The following is an 11,075-nucleotide window of genomic DNA, read 5'->3' on the forward strand; positions in this document are numbered from 1 at the left end:
GTGCTCACTTGTCCTTGGGGGTTTTGTGGTTTTTGCCTTTATAAACTCTGTACTTCCAAAATTCAGGTGCTGGAGTTCTTTGAGGTGCTAGTCTGCTTCCAGGTGCTGCTTGCCTGGCATGCTCTTTGAAGGACCATTTTCCCCTTTCAGTTTGTCTCAGTATGCGTGGTCATTTGGAATTCTCATGAACTCTGTAACATACACAAAGAGAGATTGATAACACAAAATGCATTAAAATTAAGAATTTCTGGTATTAAAAGATCCTACTAAAGATGAAAAAGGTAAACCTCACAAGAGAGAACATTTTCCACCCATAAAACAATGAAGAAACTTTTCCCCACCATCTATAAAGGTCTTTTACCAAGCAATAAAAAAGGTAGATGCACAATTAGAAAATTAAAAGGTAGACAGATATTTGATTAAGAGAAAGTTCAAATGGTCAATAAATAACCATGTGATAGAACAACTGAATCTCATTATTACTCAGCGAATTGAAAATTAAAACTAGAAAGGTATCATTATATACTTATCTAAATGGCTAACAGAAAAAATGAACAGTATCTAGTGCAGGTGGGGAAAGTGTCATCACTGAAAGAGGAAAAGGATATGGGAACGATATCTTATATAATGACTTTTATAATGATTTTCCCAGCCCAATTCTAAGTACACACCCTGGAGAATTGAGCATGTGTTTCCCAGAGAGCATGCTTGGGAAAATTCAGTAAAGCTTGATTATCAATGATGTAAAACAGGAACATCCCAGATGTCCATCAGTTGATGAATGTGCACATACACTATGTTCAAGAAATGGTACCCTATATAAAAAGCAGACTAATAAAGTACAGTCCCAGCAACAGAGCATGTGAAATTTGTAAATGTAATAATGGAGAGGTATAAAACATTGCAGGTTTCTGAGTCTTTCATAGGTTTTTTTTTTTTTTTTTTTAAGACAAAGGCCAATGAACTGCTCATTTAAAAGATGAGGGAGGCACCTCTGGAGGCACTGGCCTTGGCTTTAGCTCCATCATGTTCAGAAAACTCTGCATTTATGATTTAGACTTTTCTTCCCTGTAGGCATATTCTTTTCCTCAGTAAGACAAGTTTTGAAAAGTATGATATTGGTGATTATGTTAATTTTGGGGAGGCACTGCTACAGGTACCTAAAACTGGGTGACCTACACAATGGAATCTTTTTTCTCAGCTCTGGAGACTGGAAGTCCAAATCAAGATGTCATCAGAGTGGGCTTTTTTGAAGCCGTCTCTGGACATGTTTCTCCTGAGTCCTCACCAAGTTATCTCCATCTGCCATGTGTGCTGTCTTTATCTTGTCCCAATCTCATAAAGACATCTGTTATCACACCCTAAGGACCCCATTTTACCTTAATTATACTTTGAAGGACTTATCTCCAGCGCAGTCCAATTCTGACTTTCTGGGAAGTAGAACTTGAGCAAATGAGTTTGGGGACCCACAGTTCAGCCGGGAACAGTGCCTAAGCATTTCTCCAAGGAGAGTTCTCACCCCTGCCCTTCCAACACTGTGCTCTGCTGGAGAGGACTCCTTGGGAAGCATCAGAGTGGCTCATAGTTGCACATGTTTACTAGATGCCAGGCACTACTCCACATGTGTCACCTGCAATAGGTCCTGTAACACACCACAGAGTAGGCACTTTGATTTTTTCCATTCCACAGATGATGGCACTGAGGCAGAGAGGTTTCACTATTATGTTTGATAAGACGAATGCAAATGGTCAGCCTCCAAGATCTTTTCCCGACCCCTCAGCCCTCTGCTCAGTGTCCAGGTATGGATCCAGGTGGAGGAAGGACATCCAAAGGAAATTGTGTGTGTGTGTGTGTGTGTGTGTGTGTGTTTGTGTGTTGGTGATGGAGACAGAGACGAGGAGAGTGACTACGAGAGAAATCAGAATAGAAGCAGGGGGACTGGAAAGTTCTAGAAGCTTTGTCATGCTTTGTAGGGTATTTTGCTGTACTGTAGTTTATTTGCAAAAATCTTCCTGTGGTATGTCTTCACAGGGTTTCTGTAAGCTCACACGTTGCTTTGAAACTTTTCTCACAGGTTTGTTGTCTCTTAGGAAGTTTCCCCCGGAGGGCGAGAGAAACTTGCATATAACAGAAAGTGTTGCTCATCATTTCAGGCAATGCATGTCTCCAGGGTCACATTTCAAACTCTCCATGTTACTATTATCATTCTAAAAACAAAAGGAGAATTAAAAGAAAGGAAAACAGAGTCTGTCTGGGAGAAGGAATGCTTGCAGCTGGGAAGCAGACAAACACCATTTCCCACCACCATGCACCATTCACTCTGCACCTTATAAACCACCCTTAATGGGCATCTGGGAACACTTTGCAGATAATCACACATGCTTCCATATGAGAAAGAATAATCGTGTGTTCTTGGGATCCACCAGAGAGTCAATTAGTATAAAGGAGATACAAATCTGAACACAAGCCTACATGCATTTTCTTGATGTAGATTTATAGCTTTAAAAAACATTCTTTATTCCCCAATATACATGGGCCATTTAAACAAAATCATTTCATCTTTGTAATTTTTCAAACAAAATGATGAACAGAAGCATCACTAATACGTCCAGTTTGATGCAGACATTTTTCATTCTCCAGATTATTCTTGTGCTTAAACCCTATAACTTCTTCCTCCATGCTTCCAAATGCTCACTTAAATTTCTACCCTTTATTGGTTGGAGCACAGACCCTCGAGGTAGATGATACTAGTTCTGAGCTGAGACTCTGCAACTTAATGGCTGTTGCGAGCCAGCAGATTGCACCCTGAGCCTCTGTTTAATCATATTTAACAGGAAGAGTAGCGTGATTGCCCACAATGATATGTGTGTATGAAGCAAGAAACCACACAGCACTGGCAAGGGTGTGTTCTCATGTGAGCCTCAGAAAGTTTCAGAGCATCGTCATCTAGTGTTAACTGGGAGTATGGTCTCTGAACTACTGCTCCTTCCTCTTCTTGTCCCCAATCTTCAGGACAAAAGAAGTTTCCCAAGTCTTCTTTTTCTCTTTTGCTATATCATTTACAATTTATTTGTTTAAGAAAGAAATATTTCATAATTTTTAGGACAATTTTTTCATAGAGTATAAAACATCTATTCACCAGTGGTTAGTTTGTGAAGGTTACTTGTTAACCTCTTATATATTTTAAGGTTATTTTGCCATACATTTACACTTTAAAGAATCTGGTTATCAAATGTGCCTGAAATGAAATAAATTGCAGTTTACAATTGCATTATAAGCGGTCCTCCTCCACTTTCAGGCACCACCCAGTTAATATTCTGACTTGGATCTTTAATATCACATGTTTTACAGTGCACACAGTTCTGAGCATTTATCTGTAACTGAAATCCATCACCTGTTACAAAGGTACAAATTCATGAACTCCTGCAGGGTAGAATTGTTGCTCATGCCCATCATATATTGATAGATTTATATTTACAGGTTATGCTGTCATCTTTAAGGTTAAATGTGCTGGCTGGTCATGTTTCATGATTAGTACCACTCAAAGCCATAGATGACAAGAGGTCAAAAACTGATCTGTCCGTCAGGTTTTGGATACTCAATATGTGTGCAATCCTGGCTGGCTTGAGCTGATCAGTCAGAACCTTTATGTTTTAGGAGTCCATTGTTCCTTCCTCTCAAAATCCAGTAAAATATTCCTGTGTAAATCATCCCTCCACATAAACCCAATGCTCCATGGCAGGAAGGTCTAATATTTCTAATACATATAGCTCTTTCCACACCCAAGATTTCTTTATATTGTCCTCATACTCAGTTACATGGAGTCCTATTGTCTTTGATTGAAGATTTTCACTAGTAAGTTGATTAAAATTGATTATGCTGGCAAACTTCCACTTTTCATTGCTGTATGGGTCCCTTTGATCTTGGGAACATTCAAGAAGCCAGGGCTACAACCAATTAGTAAACCACCAGGAAAGGTGAGTTTTGGTATAGACTGAAAGCCACCCTCATTGAGAGCTCTGGCTCCATGGGCAATTCTTTTTCCATCTTCCAATATTGGCTGAATGCTGGGATGTGTTTCCACCTTTGGAAGTCTCTGAATGGACTCAGGTATGGATTTTGATGGTCCAGACCAACCACAAACCCAGAGCTACTAGGGTTCACCTTCATTTAAATGATAGAGGAAAGTATGCCTGTCCAAGGGCCAACCAACAGTGTGATCCACTCACCTAGGTTTCCACTTCTTTCATCAATAATCCATAACTCCTTCAGTCCAATCACATAGGTTTGGGGAATCACAATTGGCCCACAATCCAAAACTTCTTGTATTAGTTTGCTTGGCTAGGTGTCCCATGCCAACCCTCTGCAAATACTGACTGCATGCAGTTCGAGTCCCCACTCAAAAGTTGTCTTTGGTGCGCCATACTTCTGTATTCCCACATCATTAGTGGCAATTCCTTTTACAATACCATCCTCATGAAAAAGGACCTTAGCAGCAGCGTACCCTGGATACACTTCAACACCAAGGGCCTTGCTTGTTCTCTCATCCAACTCACTAAATGTCCCAAGCATACAATGTAATTGCCATGATTGTTCATTGGAAGGACCTGGAAGAATTGGCACAGGAATTCTGTATTTCTCTGTTAAAATCCCAATCTGTCTTCTGTTACAGGAGTGTTAAGTGAAGCCCTCCTCTCTTCCAGTCTGGGAAGAGTTCTTTAAAAGCAGATGGATCAAGCAGCCCCTGAGAGGGTATGACCACTATGACCACCTATCTGAGGAGCTTTCCCCATTAGACACCCACGAATGTCCTTTTCATGTTCAGCATCCAACTGCTTTAGACGAATAGGCTGCAGAAAGTCCTGCGGGGCCAACACCAACTATTACCACACCTGCTTCTTTCTGCAAATCTTTCTATGTTCACGCCTTCCCATCACTTGTCCTTATCCCGGGGATAAATAGTATAGTGAGTAGTAATTTGAGGTACAACAGAAGTTGAAGACCATCTTGTAGCACACAGAGGTAGATAATTTTTTATTAAATTTTGAGGCATGTAAGCAATGATAGGCCGGACAGGACATCATGGCTAGCGGCACCAACCATTTTCAAACAATCAGGACTTTCTCTGTGGAACACCACGGAAGATCTTGTCGGAGGCTTGCGGAGCGCGCGGGACTCTATGCCACAGGGGGCGCCATCATTGTCAGGATACACCTACAGCCCGGCTAGTTTGCCTCTTCTGTTCCACCAAAACCGCCCTTGCTTCGCGGCATCCCGCCTCCCTCCAGCTCTCCGCAGGCACCAACGCATGACGCGATAGCAAGAACAGGTTTCCGGGTCAAGTAGCAAAAGAGAAAGAGACTTCAAGTCCTAGGCGCCCTGCGGCTTGAGGTTGAGGATTAAGTCTGGACTTCCTTCTGAGCCCTGCACCAGTAGGCCTCGGGACTAGCTGTTCCCCAAGTCTTTGCATCCAGCCTCTAAGCACTTTCTGGAGCAAATACGACAAGTTTCAAATAATAATAATAATAACAATAATAATAATAATATATAATAATAATAATAGTTCCTTTGTTGGCCCCTTTCTTCTTTGAAAGTTTTTATCCCACTTTTTCCTCATTGTACTCTTATAAAATGGTAGTGTTGGGGATTTGTTATACTTCTTTGGGACCGAGTCAAATAATTCCCAAGTATACCTAATACTACTTTTAACAGTTTATGATGTTTAATACTTACTAAAATTCAAACCTTATTAGTTTTCCCAAAACCACATTTAAATGACAACTCTCCCTATTTACCAGAACACAAAGGAGGGGACTTACCAATACTCAGATCTTGGAAGCACTGAGGCTTCATCAAAGCAGACACAAGAATATGTAGGCACTAAAGGAGCTTCAATTATATTCCTCCTGGACCAAAACTGTGTCTTCTATTTAAATCAAGTATAAAAATAAATACTGAACAAATGCAGCTTGGTTTAGGTTTTATTGAAGTGCCATTTGACCATGCACCTCAGTATTTTCTGACAGCAGCCTTGGGACTGTGTAATACGATGGCCCTGGTGAAATGATTTTTTAATATTTATTTGACCCCTTGGCAGATTGCTCCTTTTATCTTCCTTACCTTTTTGTTCTCTAACATTATTAGATATTCTTAGAGTGTCTGATACCCATTGTCACTTTTTGACTCAAATATTTTTCTTTATTTTTTCTTCTTCTTTGTATGAAGAAGAAACTGGTATGAAACTGGTTAAATTTATTTTTCTACTCTCTCTGTCCCTCCCATATTTAATATATAATATTTATTTAATTTTATGCATTTCTTTGTATATTTTTCTATTGAATTGAAGTTCAAGACTTTCTTCAGACATGGACTTCTCAGTATTTATTTCATGATACTATATAAATTCTCTAATCATCATATTCATTCTTCTCCTTAGTTCGTGGAATTTTCTTCTATTATTTTTTGAATATTGTTTCTGCTTCATTGGTTCTGGTGTGTTTATCAGGAATACAAAGGAGAACTCACAAGTTAGAAGCCAGGATTGGTGCTGATGCTTGCTAAGCAGGGGAGAGCTGTCCTGGCAGAATAGTCTTTAGAAACCAAAGAAAAGTTGGGCTTTTTATAGGTTTGGTGGGGGTGTTAAGGATTAGAGGAGTTTAAGAAGAGGAAGTATCCCGGGATTGATTAGTGTGTCAACTGTGGAAGTGAGCTGTTAGAGAGTGTGGCTATTGCTGATGGGCTGTCTCAGAACCACAGAATTCCCACTGAATGGCTGACTTTCAAAAGTGCATCTACAGAAGAGAGTTGGCTCAAGTTATTGATTTACCCACAGACTCTTCACTGACACCTCCAGGTTGTCAAGTCCCCTTTTTATTTATTAGTTTTATTTTGGGTGACACTGGGGAGCAAACTCAGGGCCCACATGCTCTGGACTCGTGCTGTACCACTGATCAAAACCCCACATGGTGTCTCATTTTACTATGGTGCTACCCCATGAGCTCCCTCTGACTGGCAGTGCAGACTAGGGGGGACCACGTGTATGCTCTGCCTCCCCATGTGCTTACTCACCTGCAGATGCAGCATTGCAATCCCTCAGCATGGTTCCTTCTCCCTGCCTGGGAAGCCCTTGGCTGGATTCCAGCTCATAGAAAACAGGGCTTGTAAAATCTCACAATTTATTAGACTACTATGGTCCAGTAAAGTCTTATTCTCCTAGTGGGTGGCATGCTGAGCATGTTGGAGAGCTGAAACAAGGAATATCTAGGGGTGAGCTTTTAGACCCTACTCAGAGACACTCTGAAGAGCTGCTTTGCTGCAGGAATCCTTCCTCCAAAGTTGTCAGATGACACTGCATGGAATGCTAAATTCCTCTTATTAGATGGCTTGCCAGATGGGAGGGGTGCTCACGACAGTTGCAGAAAGATACAGTGACAAGAGTAAAACCAGGTCTCACTGGACTCTGAACTCACTTGTGTCTGCTCATTATAAAACTCCATTTGGAGATTTTTAAAATCTTTGAGAATATTTGCTGCAATTGATCATTTTATAGTTTCTACTAAGACTAGCATGTGTTTTGTCTTCTGTATTATACCTTTTTTGATACAGAACTATTGTAGATGAAGTTCTTGTAAAAAATAATTTTTATATTAACCCAAATGTTTGATTGAAAATTAAATTATAATTAAAATGTGAAATTTAATTAAAATGTAAACTTTTTTGCAGAGTGTTAGGCAATTAAATGTCCAAAACCTGTTTTTCAAAAATTAGGAGAATTAAATTAGTAATATTTGTGATTATGAGTTTTAATTTAACAAAAATCTAATTTCCTTCATTATGAAGTCCACATTTTCACCATGTGTTTAGAGGCACCAAGGGAAGAACTCACAGAAAACAAGAAACATTTTAACATAGGATCCAAATTTGCCATTGGCTGAATGGCAATGGGTAAATTAGTGAATTAAAGTTGTTTGTAGTTTGAACCCTTGTGGTTTTATTAATGAATGAGTGGGTTCTTTCTGACAGATACATCTGTACAGACAACTTGTTCATACCAATTTCTAGTATTTCCTCTTTTCCTTCCCTCCCTTTCAACCCCCTTTCTCTACACTCTAGGACTTTCTTACCTTTATTTTTAGTACTTTTTTAACTTGGTGCATTTTAGTTACACATAAAAGTGGAATTCACTGGGATATGTTTGCACATGCACATAGCATAACTTGGTCCATTTCATTCTGTAGTATCTCCCCTTTCCCATCCTTTCTCCCTCCACCTCCATCCCCTTCTTCTCCTCCACTGTTCTCCTTTCTGTTTTTATGAAATACATTTTTAAAAGAAATTTTTAATTTCTCTCTAGCTTCCATGGATGAGAGAAACATTCGGCCCTTGCCTTTATGATTCTAGCTTATTTCACGTAGCATGCTCTCCAGTTGCATCCATTTACAAGTAAATGACATAATTTAATTCTTCTTTATGGCCAAATAGAAGTCTGAATTATACACTTTTTGATACAGAACTGTCATAGGTCAAGTTCTTACAAAAATTATAATTTTTAAATTAACAAAAGCCCAGCAAGAAACAATAATTGGGACAGCTTCATATTAAAAGCTTCTGCACAGCAAAGCAAAAATTAACAGCATGAAGTGAAACCTGTTCAAACCAGAAGCTATACTGATGTAACATTTAATGATGGAGAGGACTACGCTACAATATTTTAAAACTGACAAATTTATAAAGAAAAAAATTGTACATTATTGGTGGGATGTGAATTGATATGGCCATGATGGAAAATTAGATGAAGAGTCCTGAAAAATAAAAATATAACTATCATATGATGCAACAATTCCATTTCTGGGCATTTGTCCAAAAGAATTAAAATCGGGATTTTTGAAAGATACCCGCACTCCCATATTCATGGCATAATTATCCATGATAGCTCAGAAGCAGAAAGACCTAACTGTTCATCATGTCCATCAGTGAATGAAATAGAATGGGAATAGAAATAGAATGAATAGAATGTGGCATAGACACCCAGTGGAGGAGAACTCAGCCATGAAAGATGGAAATCCAGACATTGGGGAAATGTTGATGAATGTGGAGGACATCATGATAAGTGATAAAAAGCCAGGCTCAGAACACAATGCTGCCTGGTTTCACTTACATATGGATATAAAGTCCTCACATAGCAGTGTGATATGGGGAATGGAAATGAGCAGATGTTAGTCCAGCACAGAGATTCCATGAGTTAGTTCTGGAGATCTAACATAGGACATAATGATTACAGTTGGTAACATTATATTTTAAATTAAACCCTACTAATCAGGCAGATCTTAAGTACTCTCCATAGAGACACAGAAGAAAATAGTAACTATGTGAGTTAATGGATATATTGATTAGATTTGGGATGTTTATGACTTAGAGGTCAATCAAATACCTACTGCCTTTCCATGTAGTAGGAGATTCAAAGGCTGCCTGCTGGGCTCACAGCATCCAGAAGTGGGTGTCCACAAATCCTGGAAACCTGATCCCTTTATTAGTGTGTGAGCGCTGAGAGGTGGCTGAGACATCAATCCCTGAAACTCTCCCAGGCAGCTGGTTCTGAGTTGTTTCTTTTCAAAGTCATGCTTTTCTTATTCTAATGAAGTGGAAAATGGGCTCTAAAATGAGATATTCTTTCTAAATAAAATAAAACAGAGGAGGTGCAAGACTGTACTGGAGAGGCAGGGATCATGCCCTTGGAGACACCACAGGGTACTTAGGTGTGGCTGCAGGTGTTTCTGCTTCTGATTCAAGTCATGCTGTCCAGAGAATGAACCTGGCCCAGTGGATGAGTCAGGCCCAGGAAAGCCAGCTGCAAGTGCCAGCTTTGACTCTTAGTCACCAAATAACACTCTCTTGTTCTCAATCTTCAATTTTGTTAGCCTTGACCAGTTCAACAACTGAGATGAGAGTTCAATGGTCAATAAATTCAAAATCCTTTAGCAAATAAAGAAAGCAAGCATAATTTTTAAAATATACAGAATTATAAGAAGGTAGTTAAATGAATGACATTTAAGTGGGTTACTAGTTTTGACTGTAGCTTATGGAAATTGACCTACCTCTATGAAAACCCCAACTGAGACACTCCAAAGTGCTTATCCTTGCATTTTGTTGAATTACTTTAAGAATTGTCTCCCTTCCATAAAGCAGGCTTACTAGAAACATCTGCACAAGTGGTCCAAATGCTGAAACACATGTGCAAGGCTTAACCCAGTGCCTGGCATAGAACTAGGTGTTAATGAAAAGCAGGGAGAATGTTGAGATCAGGATGATGGTGATGTTTCAGCCTAAATGTTCCCCCAGTCAGAGGAATGGATATTAAATTCTATTTTTCAGATTTTTTTAAAATGGACTCCTAGGCATCACAGAAAAAGAATTTGATTTCAACATACACAAACCTGTGAGTGTCTTAGTTGACTTCTTTATTCAATGCTTTTGATAATTATTGTCAATAATATCTTAGCAGCAGATTAGTTAAGAATATAAGTTTGTGTGTTGAATTCAGTTGTCAGTCAAGGGTTGCCAAAAGAAGGTAAAAGACCCAAAGACAGAAACTGAACACATAGGAGTTTTTCAATAAAAAGTAAAAATTAGGATTCCAGCAGATTTTCTCTCTTTTTTTTTCTAAAACAGTGTCTGGTGGAACTGCAGAGAGAAAGAGTGATGTGCACCTCATCATTTAAATTCCCCTGAGCTTCAGCTACTAATAACTGTTCTCACAGGATGCTCTGAAGAATTAAATGCATGTTGTTCTTGAACAAATGGGAATATGGTGCTTCTCAGCTGATGTGGTATTACCACAAGCCCCAGCATCATAGGTGCCTTTACTAAGATATTCAGTCCTTGCTCAGTTCTTCAGTGGGACTCCACACAGTGAGTGACACATGCCCTGAGTGAGTTGAAAGTGCAGTGGTAGCCTTGAATTAATCTGCCTCCTTTCCCAATCAGAAAAGACTGTCTGGAAGAAGAAACCCTTGAATCCTGAATGATGAGAAACATTACCCAAACCTAAGTGTGGAAAAAGAGCATGAGAAAAAGAT

General features: G+C 39.3%; 1 pseudogene across 1 annotated transcript; it reads right to left on the bottom strand.

Annotated features, from left to right (window-relative positions):
* Nucleotides 1-3,140: 3,140 nt before the first annotated feature.
* On the bottom strand, nt 3,141-5,165 carry LOC306642565 (electron transfer flavoprotein-ubiquinone oxidoreductase, mitochondrial-like; annotated as a pseudogene). Its single transcript has one exon. The product of its transcript is annotated as an electron transfer flavoprotein-ubiquinone oxidoreductase, mitochondrial-like (transcript).
* Nucleotides 5,166-11,075: the final 5,910 nt, after the last annotated feature.

The sequence above is a fragment of the Sciurus vulgaris genome (assembly GCF_902686455.1).
Source record: "Sciurus vulgaris genome assembly, chromosome: 13".
In the NCBI taxonomy this organism is placed as follows: Eukaryota; Metazoa; Chordata; class Mammalia; order Rodentia; family Sciuridae; genus Sciurus; species Sciurus vulgaris.